The 20697-nt window shown below is 47.5% G+C and overlaps 1 protein-coding gene across 22 annotated transcripts in view; it reads right to left on the reverse strand.

The window, feature by feature from the left end:
- LOC147115349 (cAMP-regulated phosphoprotein 21-like) overlaps positions 1 to 20697 on the reverse strand; it is a 789554-nt gene that overhangs the window by 452212 nt on the left and 316645 nt on the right. For 3 of the 22 annotated variants that reach the window (XM_085993827.1, XM_085993831.1, XM_085993826.1), the window contains one exon: positions 1632 to 1690. The exons of the other annotated variants lie outside the window; for them this stretch is intronic. The gene's annotated coding sequence lies outside the window, so the exon portion shown is untranslated. The remainder of the gene's footprint in view (positions 1 to 1631; positions 1691 to 20697) is intronic. 22 annotated transcript variants of the gene reach the window in all.

Consider the following 20697-nt stretch of genomic DNA (forward strand, 5'->3'; position numbering starts at 1 on the left):
GACTCATTTTACAAGTTTTGTCATTTAAGAAAATATCACGCAATACTGTTTTGCAAAATAAATGTTTAAAATTCTACTCAAGACCCAAAGGATCGAAAATAGCCACAAACCTGAGCATTTCAGAGTTACGAACCTATAGGCCAGCTGAAATAATGAAGAACTTGTTTTTTCTAAATGGTGTTTTGGCAGTGACATATACAAGTGAATCTCAGTTATAGCAGCTTTTTTTTTTTTTAATTTGCTTTGTCGTTTGACAGAAATGCATTATGGTTGATGGGAGCTACAGATCAAAATTTCTGGTAACACATCTCTCGCTCCCAACCCCTGTACCCAACAGATTTTACAATCTGCCTGCTGAAAAAAAAACATGGAATTGTACAATTGATTTTCTTAAGAATCTTAATCTAGAAAACGAGACACATTCACAATAAGCGCACACCTGAGGAAGAGTAATACTAAAACAGCCTGCTTAAAAAAAAAATCAGTAAAGAAATTCAATGTCATTGCAAAGTATAAAAATGCATGTTTTAAATTCTTTTAACAAACACCTATTTTTGTTTAATTTTTATCACAGTATCATATACTATTTTGAAGCTTGCATTTTTCACAAATGAATGTTCACATGTGTGTGGGACACTCAAAAAGGTATTGGAAAAAACAAAGGAGTAAATCCTGCACGGTAATCACACCACTGCACAGAAAGCTGCCATTGTCCCAGTGCAACTCTGGTAAAAAGGAAATCACATATTTGGTTGAAGAGAAAATTCAATCTTTGATTAATTATTAAGGTCACAAGTCAGTGAATACGGGAGAATAAACAGCCATGCTCTTGGTGTATTTGGTAAATTATCACAAAGCCAATTCTAAGATGTGTCTCAGTGACTGTAGAAGGGTGAACTACATGATAGAAGTAAGTTACACCCTTTATAACATAGAAGATTTAAGATACAGTTATGCTGCAACATTTGCATTGCTGTAAAGCTGCAATCTGACTCTGCAGCGCAGCTTCGGCTCGACACTGTGGTGCCAAGGCGGGTTAGAAATGTTGGGCCTCCTGGGCACTTCATAAATCTGCACAGAGGTTTTGCAACGTTTTGAGAAAGTAGACCCTCTTGACTGTGCTTTCAAAACTCAAAATTGTGCTTTAAAGATTTACTGGCTGGGGAGTGGAACTCTGCACCTGGGTATACACACCCATACATAGAGATCTCTCCTAGTTGGCAAGAGTGTAGTTTGCAGTCCCCAGTGTAATTTTGGTGCTGCTAGCTGTGCTTCCCATTCTGCAGCTACCAAGCTCCCACCAGTAATGCACTCTAACTGTAGCATAAGAACAGTTGTGTTCTCATATCACTTCTGTGGCTCGGTGTCAACATTTTTTAATTGATAGCGCCTTGAGACGGTTTGCTACGTTAAATGTGCTATATGAATGAGTGTTGTTGTTGTTGTTGTGAGAATAGTGCTTTGGAAAACACTGCACAGCTTGTAGGAAAAGCTCGCCTGACAGCTGGCATCCCTGTAATAATCAATCCAGCTGCATTACAACTAAAGATATAAAATCACTGGTGCAGTCACAAAACTAAAATAAAACAGAGTAAACAACCCATAAAGTAAAACATTTCATACTCACTCACCAACACCACCAGTTTTAGAGCTGTACCAACCAACTATTCTTCAGATATATTAAAACCATCTGAAAAAGGACAGTAAACAAGTCTGACAAAAACTGCAGTGTCTGGCACAGCAATGTGGTAATGAAATATTGAACAAACCCACAACTTGTCCAGATTTAAAACTTACTGACAACACAAGGAAAATGTTATCAGTAAATTGTCTTCTACACTCCTCACCCTAAGGCACCTTAGCTCTCAGGCCTTGAGGAATTTCCTAACCCATGTTATCAATGCTTTCACATACATTATTGAATCCTTCATTACCTGTTTCCTGTTGTAGGAATTAACGAATTCCTACGAATAACGGAGATCGACACCAGGGAACAATCAAACAGGTCTTTACTCAACGGAGATGCCACGAGGACTCCTTGGGCAGTCCCGTGATTTACGACGTGACGTCATCGCGTTTGCCCGCGTTTTCCCGCGCTCTTAAAGGGGTCACGCCCCGTACATGCAAACTCTATATACAAAACACAGTAATGCCTAACACAATGGTACAGGTTTAGGCTGGTGTTAGAACATCGTTAGAGAATTATATAGTTAGCCAGAATCATTCAGTGGTTCTGCCACATGCGCCCCCCCAGAATTTGTTTTAACGGACAAAGTCAAAAGGTGAGGGGGTCTGACGAGCCTGTCAGAATGACTCCTGTACTCGCGAGGCGGAGTCTGCAGGGCGGCGGGCGGTCGCACTTGGTCTGCCGTAACGACGATGGGTGGCCGACACCGTCTCGGCGGTTGTGCTGTCTCGACGGGGCGGTCGAGGTCCAAATGTGCTGCCTTTAAGCGGTCGACCGAAATCTGTTCCGGTTTACCACCGACATCTACCGTGAAGGTTTTGTCCCCTGCTTCCAACACGCGGAAGGGACCGGTATATGGGGCTTTCAGCGGATCCCTATGTGCGTCATGGCGAATAAAAACGTATTCAGCCTTGTGAAGCTCCATGGGAACGTGTGACCGCTGCAGCCCGTGGTGCGAAGTGGGCACCGGTGCGAAACATCTGGCCGCCTCTTGGTGACTAGCAAGCTGGGCAGAGGCGGACCAGGGCTCCGTCGATGTTGGTAGGAAGTCCCCTGGGACTCGCAGCGGCTGACCATACACGAGTTCCGCTGATGAAGAGTGAAGGTCTTCTTTGGGGGCCGTGCGAAGGCCCAACAGGACCCACGGTAGCTTGTCTGCCCATCCAGCGTCCTGGAGGCTGGCCCTCAGGCGGCTTTCACTGAGCGGTGGAAGCGCTCGCAGAGGCATTCGCCTGTGGGTGGTAGGCTGTGGTGCGGTGTAATTTGACACCGAGTCCTTGGGCCACTGCATTCCAGAGTTCGGAGGAAAACTGCGGTCCCCTGTCCGACAAAATATCTGCGGGCACTCCGAAACAGGCGATCCAGGAGGAAATGAACGCCCTGGCCACGTCCGCCAAAGTAGTGGATGACAGGGGGACCGCCTCTGGCCATCTGGTGGTGCGGTCAACCATGGTCAGTGTAGTGTATGTACCTTGAAGGAGGAACTATATTCTGCAGCACCTGTATACTGCAGTACCAGTAGTGACCACCCCTGTATATAAGCCTGTGTAGTAACTTTGTATAGTAGTTCCAGTTTTGTCTCCATTCAGTAAACACCTGTTATAACCAACTCCTGCAGTCCGTGTCTCAATTACACACGGACGTTACACTGGCGACAAACAGGTCCGAACTTACCTACAGTTCTGCACCACCTCACGGGGATCCATCCCTGAAGCGAAGTTGTTAGAGGTCGAGGCCAGAAGGAAGAAATCCAAAGAGAAAAAAAAACAAACAGAAGAAACGGGCGTCGACCGCGGGCAACCGCCCTCTGATTCATCGAATTCGAAGATTTGCAGGAGAGGCTGTCGAGAGCTGGGCTTGGTTATCCAGTCTATGGTGTTCCAGCTAATCGGGCTGGTGGCAGGTAGTACACTGATCCTTCCTGGGCTGCGACGGGCTAGAGCTCGATCGGGTGGCTTTTCAACGGGGCCGAGCAGCGTTGTCGGGAAGAGGAGAGAGAGGGTGGAGCACACAGGGCGCGGCCGGTGCTACGAAGCCGGGCAGCGTACAGACCCGAGAAGAGGGAGGAAAGTGTCCCATAGGGTCTGCTCTGACGACGGGAACAGTAATTAAAATAAAAGAAATTAGAAGCGCAGAAAGCCGCGAGGAGCTGCAGTTTGCCACGGGGACCGCGGAGAGCGGCGTTGGCAGCAACGCGGGGGGGGGGGGAAGTGCGCGAAGACCATAGGGCGTCGCCATCAAGGCATAAAAACGCCAGCAACAGCGCTAGCAGCAGCAGAAAAGACAGAAAGCACGTGAGGCGCCATTTTAATCCAGCGGGGAAGAAGGCAAAGCGCGGGAGGCGCCATTTTGTTCAACCGGGGAAGAAGGCAAAGTGCGGGAGGCGCCATCTTAGATCTCCAAGATGCCGAAGACTGGCAATATCACTGCCTTCGATGATGCAATAGAAGACTGGACCACGTATGTGGAAAGAGTCGAAGTATATTGCAAGGCAAATGAAGTAGCCGATGAGAAAAAGGCATCGGTACTACTAAACTTAATGGGCGCAAGAACGTATGGCCTATTGCGGAACCTGATCACTCCAGTCAAACCGATGGCGAAGAGTTTTAATGAAATTGTTGATATCCTACAGGAACACCTAAATCCTACACCGCTGCTGATAGCAGAAAGATTTAAATTCCACAAGAAAAATCAGCATAAAGATGAGAGCAATGCTGATTACCTTATGGAACTACGCAAGCTATCAAAGCACTGCCAGTTCGGAGCAGGACTGGCAGCTACCCTACGGGACAAATTTGTCTGTGGACTCCTGAGTGAAGGAACCCAGAAGAGGTTACTCTCAGAGAAAGAGCTGACGCTGGATAAGGCTTTCAGCTTGGCAGTATCGTACGAAGCAGCAGCAAGGGGAGCTGCGGAAATACAGCAAAAGCCACAGGAATACGGCACCCATGAAATGACACGGGGATTTGAAAAATGTTATCGCTGCGGCAGAACAACCCATGACCAGAAGGACTGCTGGTCCAAGGACAAAATATGCAGGCAATGCGGAAAGATGGGACGCATTGCACGAGTTTGCAGGTCCGGGCAGGTCCGGGAATAAGACTAACGACAACAAAAAGACTAAGGAAAAGTACAGGAAAGTACAGAAGACGACGGACAGTAGTTCCGAAGACCAGAAGAGCGATAGTGAATCCGGGAACAAGAGACTAAGCTGTCTCAAACTACACAACGTAATCACAAAAGAGGATCACCGAACCATTTGGGTCACCCTCACGATAGCAGGGTCCCAAGTCAAAATGGAATTGGATACAGGATCAGCCCTGACCGTCATGAATCGACGAGACTACGAGCGGCTATTCTCACACATACCCTTGAAAGACACATCCATTGTCTTGAAGACATATATGGGGCAGAAAGTATACCCCAGAAGGAAAATAAGGGTGCCTGTCGAATACAACGACAAGGAAATACAGAAATTGTATCTGTACATACTGCAAGATGGTGGACCACCGTTATTGGGACGTGAATGGATCAGAAAGATAAGTTTAGACTGGCACTCCATTCAGGCACTGACAGTGGCTGGTAAAAAGGATGACGACGTCACACCTGGACGATTGTCAAAAATCTTGGCTAACGCTAAAGAGGTATTTCAACAAGAACTGGGAACTCTTAAAGGCGTAACCGCCTCGATAAAAATAGAAGAGAATGCAATTCCCAAGTTTTTCAAAGCAATTCGCCCAGCCATCGAGGCAGAGCTGGAGAATCTGGAGAATGCAGGTGTGTTAACTAAGGTAGAATGGAGCGAGTGGGCGACACCCATCGTTCCTGTCATGAAGAAAACGTTAAACAATAAGTCTGAGGAGCCAAGGAAGGTTCGCATCTGTGGGGACTTCAAGGTGACTGTGAACCCAGTCCTTCACACAGTACAGTATCCTCTTCCGAGGATAGAAGATATTTTCGCCTCACTATCTGGAGGGAAACGTTTTACAAAAATTGACCTAGCACAAGCATATTTGCAGATGGAGGTTGAAGAATCCTCTAGGAAATATCTCACGATAAACACTCATAAAGGTCTTTACCAGTATAATCGACTGGTATTCGGAGTTGCATCTGCTCCGGCTATATGGCAAAGAGCGATGGAACAAGTCCTGCAAGGGATTCCGGGGACTCAGTGTTACTTGGACGACATCCTAGTGACAGGTGAAAATGACAGTGAACACCTTGCCAACCTAGAGCAGGTGCTCACTAGACTAAGAGAACATGGGCTATGAGCCAATCGTCCCAAGTGCGAGTTTTTTAAGAAACAAATATCGTATTGTGGCCACGTGATTGATGAAGAGGGGTTACATAAGTCCCCTGACAAAATTGAAGCGGTAGTTAAGGCTCCAGCGCCTGAAAATGTGTCGCAACTGAGGTCATTCCTCGGATTGGTGAATTACTACCATAAGTTATTGCCGAATTTGTCCACAATTCTGCACCCACTGAACGCCCTGCTACAAACTGGAGTAGCATGGAAATGGAGCGATGAATGTAAGCGGGCCTTTCAGAAGTGTAAAGGCCTGATCACTTCAAGAGAAGTATTGGCTCACTACAACCCATCACTACCGATAAGACTGGCGTGTGATGCGTCTCCCTACGGCGTTGGAGCGGTACTGTCACATAAATCCCTTGATGGTTCAGAGAGGCCGATAGCTTTTGCGTCACGCTCGTTAAATGCAGCCGAGTGTAACTACGCCCAGATTGACAGAGAGGCCCTCAGCCTGGAGTGGGGGGTGAAGAAGTTCAATCACTACCTGCACGGACAGAAATTTACTCTACTAACTGATCATCAAACTCTTGTCTCCATTTTCAACCCTAAGAAGGGCGTCCCGATAATGACAGCACAACGGCTACAGAGGTGGTCCCTTTTCCTAGGGGCACACCAATATGACATCGAGTACAAAGGAACTAAACAGCATGGGAATGCTGATGGATTGTCGTGCCTACCGTTGCCGACGGTGGAAGAAGCACCTGCAGTGGATCCTGTGGAGATATTCCACTCGACCATAGTCGAATGTCTACCTGTGACGAATGCAAACATAGAAAAGGAAACACGAAATGACCCGACACTCTCCAGGGTCTATGATTTAACGGTGAAGGGATGGCCAGCACATGGCGAACCGCTGTTGCCAGCATTCTCGCCGAGAAGAGAACAGCTATCAGTGTGCCGAGGAACCTTGATGTGTGGATCCAGAGTAGTAATTCCACGCAAATTGAAGGATAGAGTGCTCAATGAGCTTCATGAGGGTCATCTGGGAGGGGTAAAAATGAAGAACTTAGCCAGAGCGTTTGTGTGGTGGCCGGGAATCAATAGAGAAATCAAAGAGATGACCAAGAGCTGTACAGGATGCCAGAAGGTCCAAAACGCCCCACCACAAGCCCCTCTAAATCCATGGGAGTGGCCCTCATCTCCATGGCAAAGGGTACACATTGATTTTGCTGGTCCATTTATGGACTCGATGTTTTTAATTGCGGTGGATGCACATTCAAAGTGGCCAGAGGTAATAAAAATGTCCTCAACCACCACAGAAAAAACTATCACAGTCTTACAAACCATATTCGCCAGAAATGGGCTGCCTGAACAGATTTGCTCCGACAATGGACCACAGTTTGTGTCTGAAGTGTTCCAGAGGTTCTTAAAGAACAATGATGTTAAGCATTACACATCCGCCCCATATCATCCAGCCACCAATGGATTGGCTGAGAGGTTCGTTCAAACATTCAAGAAGGCTATCAAGGCAATGTGTAATGAAGACATACCCCTACAACACAAGGTGGATAACTTCTTGTTTGCCTACCGGAATGCGACACATGCGGTTACCAACCAAACTCCAGCCATGATGTTCTTCAATCGAAGACTACGATGCCGCTTGGATTTGGTTAAGCCAAACATCAGAAGAGATGTGGAGAACAGGCAGTTTCAGAATATGAATGAAAGGCCAACCAGGAGTTTTAAGATAGGTCAACCAGTTTTGGCCCGGGACTACCGCACAGAGAAATGGCAGCCAGGAACGATCTGCACACAGCAAGGACCTCTAATGCATACCGTGGACGTTGGAGAGAGCATTGTAAGACGCCATGCTGACCAGATTCTAGAGTCACTGGAAAACGTCAAATCTACACCACGATCCTATACACCTGGTGATGAAACCGAAGTACCAATTGCATCTACCTCAGAATCGGTGATATTGGAAGCAGACGAACCAAACAATGACGTTGATCCCGAAGCAACTTTGCCAGAAGAACCTGATACCCCAAAGAGACGTTGTCCGGACAGAATCAGGAAGCCTCCTCAAAGACTGAATTTATAATTGCTTAACTTCAGCTAATGTATATAGTTTACTGTAATTGTAAATATGTTATTTAATTATTAATCGAATGTTATGTACTGTTTAGCTAAAAGGGGAGGAATTGTAGTGTATGTACCTTGAAGAAGGAACTATATTCTGCAGCCCCTGTATACTGCAGTACCAGTAGTGACCACCCCTGTATATAGGCCTGTGTAGTAACTTTGTATAGTAGTTCCAGTTTTGTCTCCATTCAGTAAACACCTGTTATAACCAATTCCTGCAGTCCGTGTCTCAATTACACACGGACGTTACAGTCAGGATGTGTGAAAAACCATGGGAGGGTGGGAGTGGTCCTACCAGGTCCACGTTGACATGGTCAAAATGTCGCTCCGGAACTGTGAAGGTGGCCAACGGAGCTTTGATGTGGCGCTGTACCTTGGCCTTTTGGCAGACCATGCAGGTGTTGGCCCAGTCGCGGACATCTTTATGCATGCCATACAAATTTCACTGACATCAGTTTCTGAGAGGCTTTCATTCCAGGGTGCGACAACCCATGTATGGCATCGAACACTTTGCGGCGCCAGACGACCGGCACAACAGGGCGAGGATCCTGTACGGAGATGTCACACAACAGCGTAGTACCTGCCGAATGGAACTTGGAGGCCAGTGATGGCCGTTCTGTAAGCTTGGACTTCCAGGTTTGAGGCTTGGTCCGCTGCCATGAGGGCGTAGTCGATGCCCAAATGAACCGTATTGACGAACGCGCGGGAGAGGCAGTCTGCCACCAGGTTGTCCTTACTGGCCACGTGCCGTATATCCGTGGTGAATTCGGATATGTAAGTCAGTTGACGCTGCTGTCGGGCTGACCACGGTTCGGCGGTCTTGGACATTGCAAAGGTCAGCGGCTTATGGTCCACAAAGGCGGTGAAAGAACATCCTTCCAGAAGGAACCGAAAATGGCGGATGGCCAGAAAAAGGGCGAGCAACTCCCGGTCGAACGTGCTGTATGCTCTCTCGTTCTGCCGTAGTTGACGGCTGAAGAATGCCAACGGCTGCCACGTCCCGTTCACCCACTGCTGTTGCACGGCACCGACTGCGTAGTCCGACGCGTCGGTGGTGAGGGCGATGGTGGCTCCTGGCAGCGGGTGCGCCAGCGTAGTCGCGTTGGCTAAAGCGCTTTTGGTGTCGGCGAACGCTCGGGCCATGTCATCCGTCCAGTCTACCGGGTTCTTGCCAGTCTTGCCCTTGAGGGCCTCGTACAGGGGCTGCATGAGTAGTGCCACCTTAGGCACGAAACAGTGGTAAAAGTTTACCATGCCTGGGAATTCCTGCAGGGCCTTTATGTTCTGTGGGCGTGGAAAGGATGTCACCGCCTCTACCTTCGAAGGTAAAGGAACCGCTCCGTCTGAGGTGATGCGATGCCCCAGGAAGTCAATTTGGTGCAGGCCAAATTGACACTTGGCCGGGTTGATAATCAGGTCATGCTGGCTGAGGCGTCGAAAAAGGGTGTGTAGGTGACAGGTATGTTCTTCCTTAGTAAGACTGGCAACTAGAATGTCATCCAGGTAGACGAAGAGGAACTTGAGGTCCCGCAGCACGGAGTCCATCAGGCGTTGGAAAGCCTGGGCGGCGTTCTTTAACCCAAACGGCATTCGTAAAAACTCGAAGAGGCCGAATGGGGTGATGACTGCGGTCTTCTGGACGTCTTGTGGATGAACTGGGACCTGGTGGTAGCCCCGGACGAGGTCGAGATTTGAGAACACGGTGTTCCCTGCCAAATGGGCAGAGAAATCCTGGATATGGGGGATCGGGTACCGATCTGGAGTGGTGGCGTCATTTAGGCGTCGATAGTCGCCGCCTGGCCGCCAGGCTTCAGGACGATATGGAGGGGTGAAGACCAGGGACTATTCGACCGGCGAATAATCCCTAACCGTTCCATGGTTGCGAACTCCGCCTTTGCGACCGCCAGCTTGCCAGGTTCCAGGCCCGCGCGTAGACCGGGGGGCCATTGGTGGGGATGTGGTGTTCCACACCATGTTTCGTGGCTGTGGAGGAGAACGTGGGTCTTGTCAGGTCGGGGAATTCACCGAGCAGGCAAGCGAACTCATCAGGAGTCGGGAACGCACAGGAGACGGTGCGTGACGTAGTGTTACTGCAGTAACACGGAAGAGAATTAAAAGTTGCTGCGTTGATCAGCCGCCGGTTCCGGACGTCGACCAGGAGGCTGTTGGCGCACAGGAAATCCGCGCCGAGGAGGGGCTGGGAAACTTTGGCCGTAACAAAATCCCAGTGAAAACGTTGCCCTCCGAGGCACACCTCCACTCGCCGTCTGCCGAAGGTCCGAATTGCTCCGCCATTGGCCGCTTCAAGGGTGGGGCCGTGATTCCCCGTCTGCACATCAAGGGCGGATGCGGGTAAAATGCTGCACTGCGCTCCGGTGTCGCACAGAAAACGACGACTGGAGAGAGTATCGCTGATGAACAGCAATTTTCCCGCGTTGCCGATCGCCATCGCGGCTGCGGGGTGCCTGTTAGACCCGTTCCTCGGTGGTCGCAGTGTCAGTTGTTTTTTTTTGGGAAAACTGCAGGGAGGGCGGCAACGCTTCGCCTTCACGCTGAACTGCGCGTGGTAGAAACACAGTCCAGCAGACTGATGAGCTGGGGCAGCGTCTGCGGGGGATGGGTGCCTCGTGGCAGTGCAGTACTGCCGAGTTACAGCGAAAATTGTGTCAGCCTCCGCAGCGAGTGTTGCGCAGTCTTCAACTTCAGATCTGGCCAGGGCAGCTTGTACCCGTTCAAGCAGTTGGCTGAGGAAAATCTCGCGGAATAGGAAACATTCCTGTTCTGAGCCCAGGAGTGTGAGCATTTGGCTCATCAACTCTGAAGGCTTGGAGTCCCCGAGCCCGGGCATAGCGAGTAATCGACGGGCGCGCTCCGATTTCGTGAGCCCGAAAACCTGCAGTAACCGCGCTTTGAGAGTTTCATACTTGCGCTCCGTTGGGGGGTTTTCGAGGAAGGCTGACGATCCAAGAGGCGGTAGAGCCGTCGAGTGTGGAGACCACATAAAGATACTTGGTCTGATCCGCATCGATGTTCCTCAGGGCGAACTGGGCCTCGACCTGAATAAACCACGAGGGCGCTTGCTGCTCCCAGAACTGCGGTAGCTTCAGTGAAACGGCGTTTGCTTCCATGCTGTGCTCTTCTTTTGTGAAAACATTCACAAAAACGGGGTCACCAATGTAGGAATTAACGAATTCCTACGAATAACGGAGATCGACACCAGGGAACAATCAAACAGGTCTTACTCAACGGAGATGCCACGAGGACTCCTTGGGCAGTCCCATGGTTTGCGACGTGACGTCATCGCGTTTGCCCGCGCTCTTAAAGGGGCCACGCCCTGTACATGCAAACTCTATATACAAAACACAGTAATGCCTAACACAATGGTATAGGTTTAGGCTGGTGTTAGAACATCGTTAAAGAGAATGATATACAGTTAGCCAGAGTCATTCAGTGGTTCTGCCACAGTGTGTTAATTTTCTAAGACCATCACAGTGGAAGTCACCTCGGATGGAGCATATAAGACATTTACATTAGGGCAAGAACTACAATTCTTAAAGTTTAAAAATAAAGACTTGAAAAAAGAAAGTCTTGCATTTATATAGTGCCTTACACGACCACCGGATGTCCCAAAGTGCTTTACAACCAATGAAGTACTTTTTGAAGTGTAGTCACTGTTGTAATGTAGGAAACGCGGCAGCCAATTTGTGCACAGCAAGCTCCCACAAATAGCAAAGTGATAATGACCAAATAATCTGATTTAGTGGTGTTGATTGAGGGATAATTATTGGCCAGGACACTGGGGATAACTCCCCTGCTCTTCTTCAAAATAGTGCTATGGGATCTTTTACATCCACCCGAGAGAGCAGACAGGGCCTCGGTTTAATGTCTCATCCGAAATACAATGCACTAAGGATGTTTTACTTCAAAGCTGAATTTCAAAGCATCGCATAACAGTAAGTCAGTAGCTTTGTATAGATGGGTGCTGTGTTACACATCAGTACGAGCAACATTTATACCGTGCTTCTCCACACAGTGAAATTAGCAATAGACAGCCCATCACTGCAAAGGAAAGTCAATGGCCTGGAAATTGCAGTTGGAGGCTTGCCGCTCGCGTACGCCTCTGAACTGCAAGAAAACGACGTACTTATCTGGTGTTTCCGGAGCTTCGGACTCTTGCGGTCCTGGGCCTGCAGGTGTACGCCTATGTAAAGGCCCACGGATCCCAGGGGCGCATGCGGTTCGCAAGCATTCCTGGGATCACGTGGGCCAGGCCAACCAATGACAAAGGGGGATTCCTATAATGCTTATGGGAATTCCATTTACGTATGGAATCCCCTTAAGCATAATAGGAATCACCTAATAAATACAATTTCCCAGCATTGAAATAAAAATAAATGATCACAGGTTCAAAATTAATTAAAATACCCTTTAATTAAACTTTTAAAATAAAAATTTAATTTTTTGATAAATAAATTTAAACATTTTTAAACAGAACAAAAATAACGTAAACTAATTTTAAATGCAAGTGAATGTTTAAATCATTTAAAATAAATGTTAAAATAATTTTTTTTTAACACTTACGCTGGTAAAAGAAAGCCTTACACCTGCTTTTTGCAGGCTTAAGGGTTTGGTGGGTATTCGCTGGGCAGTAGCTGGGCAAATAGCCCAACTCTGTGCCAGCAAAAAGTGAATTTACAGCGGATGCGTACGATCTGTCGAGGAGAAACTTGACAGATCGCAAGTTCCGAGTTTTTGCGCATGCTCATCGCATGCGGAAACCTGGAGTTTGCAGGGCCTTTCACAGCACTTACGACGGCGTACGCTGAATGATATAGCATATACACCATCTTACAACTTATGAAATGATACCAAGTACATTTAAGCTCCTCTACAAACTGAGAAGCATGGAAAATTAATTCGGTACCTTACAGCGGTAACTTTACAAAATTGCATCCTGCTTTGAAGCTTCACCCACATATCAAGAATTCAGCTGCACTCCCAGTGAGTGACGAATGGACAGAAAATCGTGGGAAACGCATCATCAAATTCCTGATTACATGCTCCCAACAGGAGATGCTCTATCTTGGGAGCTAAATTTTGTAAAATTACTGCATTACTCTCAGTTCCATTATAGCCAAGCCTCTCTGCAGCAGACCATAAACTAAGGCCATCAGAGAGCCCACTCAAACAAGCTTCAATAAGACCAAAAGGCTAAAGAGGGATACACAGCCGAACCAGCCTCAGTGTCACCTGAAAGGTGCATTCTGTCTGCGCTGGTAAGAATCACTGCGTTGCCATGAGCCAAGTGCAAAACAAATCCCCACCAAGTCCAGCAGAACCATCAGAGCCACAGTAAGGGCACAGGTCACGGTCCATACAAGTCCTAAGACAGAAGGAAAGGCAGCAGCTAAATGCATAAATATTTAAACATTCAATTGAAGCAGTTTATATTCTATTATGTGTGCATGAGGAAAAAATTGCTTTGCTCTCAATTAACAGTTTTGATCACTATTACTTTTACTCTATCCAAACCTGGGGCAAATATAAGAAGCAGCAGCTACCTTGGGGGCTAAATTCGATAGCCCCCGAAAACAGGCATAGGATTACATGGTTCACCCGAAACGTTGACTCTATTTTCTCTCCACAGATGTTGCCTGGCCTGCTGAGTTTTTCCAGCATTTTCTGTTGTTATTTCGGATTTCTGGCATCTGCAGTATTTTGCTATCGTAATAGGATTACACAGGGTATACGGGACAGAAACAGGCCATTTGGCCCAACCAGTCCATGCCGGTGTTTATGCTCCACTCCAGCCTCCTCCCGCCTTTCCTCATCTAAATCTATCAGCATAACCCTCTAATCCCTTCTCCCTCATATGCTTGTCTAGCCTCCCCTTAAATGCACCTATACTATTCGCTTCAACCACTCCCTGTGGTAACGAGTTCCACATTCTCGCCACTCTCTGGGTAAAGAAGTTTCTTCTGAATTCCCTATTGGATTTCTTGGTGACTATCTTATATTGATGGCCTCTAGCTATGCTCTTCCCCACAAGTGGAAACATTCTCTCTGTATCCACTCTATCAAAACCTTTCATAATTTTAAAGACCTCTATTAGGTCACCCCTCAGCCTTCTATTTTCAAGAGAAAAGAGACCCAGCCTGTTCATCCTTTCCTGATACGTATACCCTCGCATTTCTGGTATCATCCTTGTAAATCTTCTCTGCACCCTCTCCAGTGCCTCTATATCCTTTTTATAACATGGCGACCAGAACTGTACGCAGTACTCTAAGTGTGGTCTAACCAAGGTTCGATACAGGTTTAGCATAATTCACTACTTTTCAATTCTATCCCTCTAGAAATAAACCCGAGTGCTTGGTTTGCTTTTTTAATGGCCTTGCTAACCTGTGTCGCAACTTTTAGTGATTTGTGTATTTGTACTCCCAGATCCCTTTGTTCCTCTACCCCACCTAGACTCGCACCCTCCAAGTGATAAAGTGACCTCCCTATTCTTCCTACCAAAGTGTAATACCTCACATTTATCTGTGTTGAACTTCATTTGCCAATTATATGCCCATTCTGCAAGTTTATTAATGTCCTCCTGTAATTTGTTGCAGTCCTCCTCAGTATTGACTATCCCCCCTCCCCCAATTTGGTGTCATCCGCAAATTTAGAAATTGTTCCTATATCTAAATCATTAATGTAAATTATGAACAAGTGGTCAAAAGCACTGATCCTTGTGGAACACCACTTTCCACCTTCTGCCACTGAATAGCTACCCTTTACCCCTACTCTCTGATTTCTGTCCTGAAGCTAGCCAGCAATCCATTCTGCTACTTGTCCCCTGACTCCGCATGCTCTGAACTTGTTCATCAGTCTATTATGGGGTACCTTATCGAAGGCCTTTTGAAAATCTAGATAAATTACATCTACTGCATCACCATTGTCCACTCTCTGTTACTGCTTCAAAAAATTCAATGAGGTTGGTCAAGCAAGACTTTCCCTTTTGAAATCCATGTTGACTATTCATTATTATATTTTTGGTTTCTAGATTTCTTCTATTTTCTTCCTTTAGTAGGGATTCCATTATTTTTCCTATCACTGATATTAAGCTGACTGGTCTATAATTCCCTGGATGTGTTCTATCCCCCTTCTTAAATATTGGTATTACGTTAGCTATCCGCCAGTCCTCTGGCACTATACCTTTTTCTAACAAATTATTAAATATGTGTAGTAATGCCTCCGCTATCTCGTCCCTAGATTCTTTTAAAATGCGTGAATGCAATCCATCCAGACCAGGGGTTTTATCCTCTTTGAGTTTGATTAATTTATTTAATACTAGCTGGGGGTGCCCAGCGTTGCCAGGGCTTTTTTGGGCCGCGCGGTTTACAGCTGGGCGCTGCCGCTCCTGCGCTCTGTGTCACTCTTTCCCTCCCTGACCCACCCTCTGTCCATCCCCCTCTCTCTCCCTGCCCCCTCTCTCTCTCCCTGCCCATGTATGTCCCCTCTCTCTCTCCCTCTCTCTACCTCTCCCCCTCTGATCTCCCTCCCTCCCTCTCTTTTGGCACCCGGGGAAGGGCTTTGAAAATTGAGCCAGGCCGCGGTGGCCGTGCGGGGCCTAGCGGTTGAGGCCCGGCCGGGCTCTAGGGCCAAGACGGACCCCAGCTGATTACCCGGTGCGCCCGGCCGCCGCGCCGCGGGTAGCGCGGTTTATGGACGGCCGCTGACGCTCCCCCGCCCGCTTTGTGTCTTGGGCCGAACGGTTGTGAGGCCCGGCCCGAGTGACTCCAACTCACCTCCCGCTCCCGGAGCCGCAATGTGGGGGTTTGTTTGGCTGGTGCTGACGCTGTGGGGATGAAAAAAATGACGGCGAAGTTTCGGGAGGCTGCAGGATTAGGCCCGCCCACAGACGGTGGATTGGTCAACCATCAGGTCACTGAACTGTAGGATTGGTCAACCATCACGTCACTCAACGCTAATGAGCGGTAGGATTGGTCAACCGCTAATGAGTGGATTTTTGAACGTTTTTTGTATAGTGTCCGAACAATTTTTGTCTGACCAAAAAGTAAATACACCTATTAGACTCCCCTAATGATAAGCTTTCTTTTGATATAACATGCGTGTAGGTACGCTCTATAACTTTTGAGTGTATAGCAGACAGACAAACCAACCGCTTTAAATAAATATAGATATCCCCTTTTTTTTAAATTTTTATTTTCAATGCACTTATCTCATTACTAATCTCATCATCCAATGTCAAGTCCACCTGTTCCATCTCCCTGGTAAATACTGAAGCAAAATAATGATTTAATATTTCTGCCATCTCTCTATCGTTACCTGTGGTATTGTCCTGACTATCCCTTAATGGCCCTATTCCCATCCCAACTTTCCTTTTTTTTATTGATGTGCCTATAAAATATTTTACTATTTTGTTTTATGTTCCTTGATAATTTAATTTCATAGTTCCTTTTTGCCTCCCTAATTGTTTTTTTGACGTCTCTCCTAATCTTTTTGTATTCTCTCTTATCGTGCACTCCCCTGCTGTCTGTGTACTTAATGTATGCCTCTGGCACTGGGATCGTGATGCACGATTAACCCGTGCCCATTGATCGCAATGCTGACAGCACGGCAACTTCGTGCTGCCTGCTCATTTCCACGATTTCAGCGTGCAGCCAGCACTAACCGCGCTGTTCATTGGATGCACGCATCACCAGGGGGCCCAAAGTCGTTAGTTGCTTGTACCAGTTGAAGCTAGCCTGCAATGCTTAAGCTAGACTGCGCCTCTTAAAGGGGAGGTGCATTGTGGCTGGAGCAGGAGCTGGCAGTCGATCAGGAAGTGAACCTGACCTGGGAAACAGTGAAGAATGGCACAACATGGGAGAGAGCAGGCTCCAAGGTTTTCAGATGCACAATGAAATACTTGGTGCAATGAGAAGCCTACCAGAAAGCCTGTGTGCAATGTCGAGGAGCATGGAGGAGTCCAGCACCGACTTGGCACAGGGCTTTGCGCAGAGCTTGGAGCCCATGCTTTCCAGCATGGAAGTGGTGGCCAACTCCATTAGAAAACTTGTGGACCCAACCATGATGCAGCATCTGATGGACAATGTCTCAGCTTCCATTGCAGCACAAGCAGCAGCCACCTAATGTCTGAGTGCTGCCATGCAAGCTCAGACTGCTGCCATCTTGGCTGTGGCTAAGTGTGCAAAGGGGCTTACAGGGTCTCACAGCAGTCCAGCAATCTGCCCTCCAACAGATTACTAGGATTGCTGAGGCACCACCCCAGGGGAGTGTCAGTGGCTCCGTGGAGCACGAACCTGCAGTCCTCTCTCAGAATGACAGCATTTATCCTCCCACCACAGCCACTCCACCAGTGCCTCCTTGCTGTTGCCAGCCAGCCCAGACTGCTGCCGCCCATTCAGAGATGGTGCAGTTCGCAACCAGGCCTTCTAGGCCTAGAGCTGCTGGAGGTCATCTGCAGTCTCCTCCACTGAAAGTCAGCAGCCTTCCACCAGTAATGCTGCAGCCACTGGTGTAGCACTGTGTAGGAAAAGGCACTAGGACAGGCAAAGGCACAGGTAACACAGGCTCTAAGGGAATGCACAAGGGTGATTAGTTTACGTTTGTATGCAATATGGCTTCATTTAATTTATAAAATTGGTTTGGAATGTTTATTTAGTGCTGGTTTGTGACGCTGTGATGTACAATGACAAAGAGAAGGTAAGGTGTGGGACTGTTGGTGAATGGGGAATTGAGGTTGCAGTTACTGGTAACGCACTTGGATGAGTCCTTCGCGAACAGCCCGGGCAGAAAGGGACTGTCTATGTTGCCTCTTCCTCTTCAGCTGGTTGCCGTATAGCTGGTGGCAAGGGCTGTGCCCTCATGATAGCGAGATTGTGCAGCAGACCACTACGGTTCTTGACACCTGCTCTGCCGAGTACTGCAGGTCTCCTCCAGAGCGGTCCCAGCAGCAGAAGCGTTGTTTCAGCACACCAATAGTCTGCTCTAGCACATTTCGTGTGGCAGCATGGCTTTCATTGTATGAATGCTGCGCACGTGTGCGTGGGTTGCACACAGGAGTCACGAGCCATGTCGTCAGCTGCTAACCCTTGTCGCCTTGTAACCACCCTTTGGTTTGTTGTGGTGGCTCAAATGCAGATGGCACTGTGGACTGCTACAAAATGAAGGCATCATGACTGCGGCCATGATACCTGGCATTGACCTGCATGATTCGCTGCCTATGGTCGCACACCAGCTGGTGGGGGCTCCCTCCTGCTGCTGCTGAATGTGTGTTCAGCTGTGCGAAGTTAAGAGAGGGTGTTAGCTGGAGCATTGTACTCCAAAATGGCAGCGCTGGTGTCAAATCAGTGATGCACGCTGACTGACATCATGGTCTGCCTGCTCTGCATACTTCTGGCGGACGTTCACTGCACGCACTAAAACCCTCACCAATATGGTGTTCGGCACGATTCACCCCACAAATGTGTGCTTGCACCTTGGACGCCATTTTGGAGCTTTAAGGGCACTCGTAGCACCCAAAGAACAGGCACTAACGATCTGAATTTTGCACCCCATATCTCTTACAGAAGCTTCAACTCAACTGTGGCCATCTAATTAATTAATCAACAGGTGCAGTCAGTGCCCTGTCATTTTCCTCCTTCCATTCATTGTTCTTTCTTTCACTGCTTGAGGAAACCTAAAATGCTTCCTCTTCTTGCCCTCCATCCCCATTTTCAAAACACAGGTACCATCCTGCTGCTGTTCTTAAGTTCTGCCACAGGGTGCCCCTGTAACATTACAGCAACACCTAGTGGCAGAAATTAGGTCCACTGTCAAGAATCGTTTATGCTACTTCTACCTAAAAATAGCTAGTCCCAGGCCTCCGATCAGTGGTATTTTGACTTCTGTGATCTTAAGACCATTGCCAACTCATGTGTTGGTCACATTCTTCAAGCAGCTAACACTGCCATTATAGCAATACGGTAAAGAACTTTGACGCTTCTCTCTAAGCTTCCAATGCAGCACCACGGCTTTGAATGTGCGCAGATTAGCAGTGAGACCTAATGAAGGAATTGGTGTTCCATCATTCGCAAACTGTCGATGTCAGTTTCAAGGTCATGTTTACGCTGCCTTTGCACTGTGACATTAATTTTCTTAAGAGTAGAAAATTTTAAAATATTTTTGGCAGTGAAGTGATCCTCAACTGACAGATAACTAGACATATATAAAGTTATTTTTACAAATGTGCCCAATGTAATCTGCACAAGTCTATGTGAAACTGTTTCATAATTGACAAATTCAGCTTCCTAGTCATCAACTGCACCTCATTTCTCAATAAATGTACAGTACTGAGATCATTAATTCTGTCAGAGTGCCATCATTTTCCAAGAATTGAAAATGTCTGCATCAGGTATGATGTCCAAGCTTTCATCTCCACATGCCACATAGGTGTAAACCATGGTTTAATCCCATTAATTTGCAGATATCTCAAATTGCTGATACCAACAGATCTTGGGGTTTGATTTAGGATTTATTCACCAATGAGGCAGCAGCGCCAAAAATGTCCCTTTCCAAACCTGAAGCCCACTACATTCAAACAGAACAAACAAGTGAATGAGAATTCCAAGCACACACACGGCTGAGCTGCGTGAGCTTCGAATGTTGGAATGCCAATGCTGAGTGGGGGGGGGGGTAAGCACAGGATGGCCCATAGGCTACAGTTTGGGCATTCCTAATATAAAGTGTTGGCATCATCTGCAATCATAAATTCTATTGCAACACTAAAATAAAACCTCTGCCTAAAAGTAAAGTGGTAGGTTATAAATATAAAATGCTATGGTGTGACTTTAAGGCTCGATCTAGTCTCAGGCTTCATCATTCTCATAATGTAACCGCCTGAAATCCATAATTAAATTAATGCTTTGTATTACCCCAGCTTTAAATTATTTTCTTTTATAAAACTTAGCAGATCTGGCACACAGCACATCTATGAAGCTCAAAATAAATTAGTTGATAAACAATTAAATATTACATTTTCTTCTCCATTTTTACCCCTCTAGGAATTCAATATATTAAATAATTCCCTTTAATCTTTCAATGCATCATATTAGCCTAAACATCCACTCCCTCCACCACCAGCGCACCATGGCTGCAGTATGTATAATGTAAAGGATGCATTGCAACAACTTGCCAAGGCTTCTTCAGCAGCACCTCCACAACCCATCACCTCCATCAACCAAGTTATTGATCCCCTGACCTCAGATCTCCCTCTCCCAGGCTCGATCCCCTGACCTCGGATCTCCCTCTCCCAGGCTCGATCCCCTGACCTCGGATCTCCCTCTCCCAGGCTCGATCCCCTGACCTCTGATCTCCCTCTCCCAGGCTCGATCCCCTGACCTCGGATCTCCCTCTCCCAGGCTCGATCCCCTGACCTCTGATCTCCCTCTCCCAGGCTCAATCCCCTGACCTCGGATCTCCCTCTCCCAGGCTCGATCCCCTGACCTCGGATCTCCCTCTCCCAGGCTCGATCCCCTGACCTCTGATCTCCCTCTCCCAGGCTCGATCCCCTGACCTCGGATCTCCCTCTCCCAGGCTCGATCCCCTGACCTCGGATCTCCCTCTCCCAGGC

This window comes from Somniosus microcephalus, chromosome 7 (genome assembly GCF_052327205.1).
Source record: "Somniosus microcephalus isolate GS21.2 chromosome 7, FLI_Smic_1.0, whole genome shotgun sequence".
In the NCBI taxonomy this organism is placed as follows: Eukaryota; Metazoa; Chordata; class Chondrichthyes; order Squaliformes; family Somniosidae; genus Somniosus; species Somniosus microcephalus.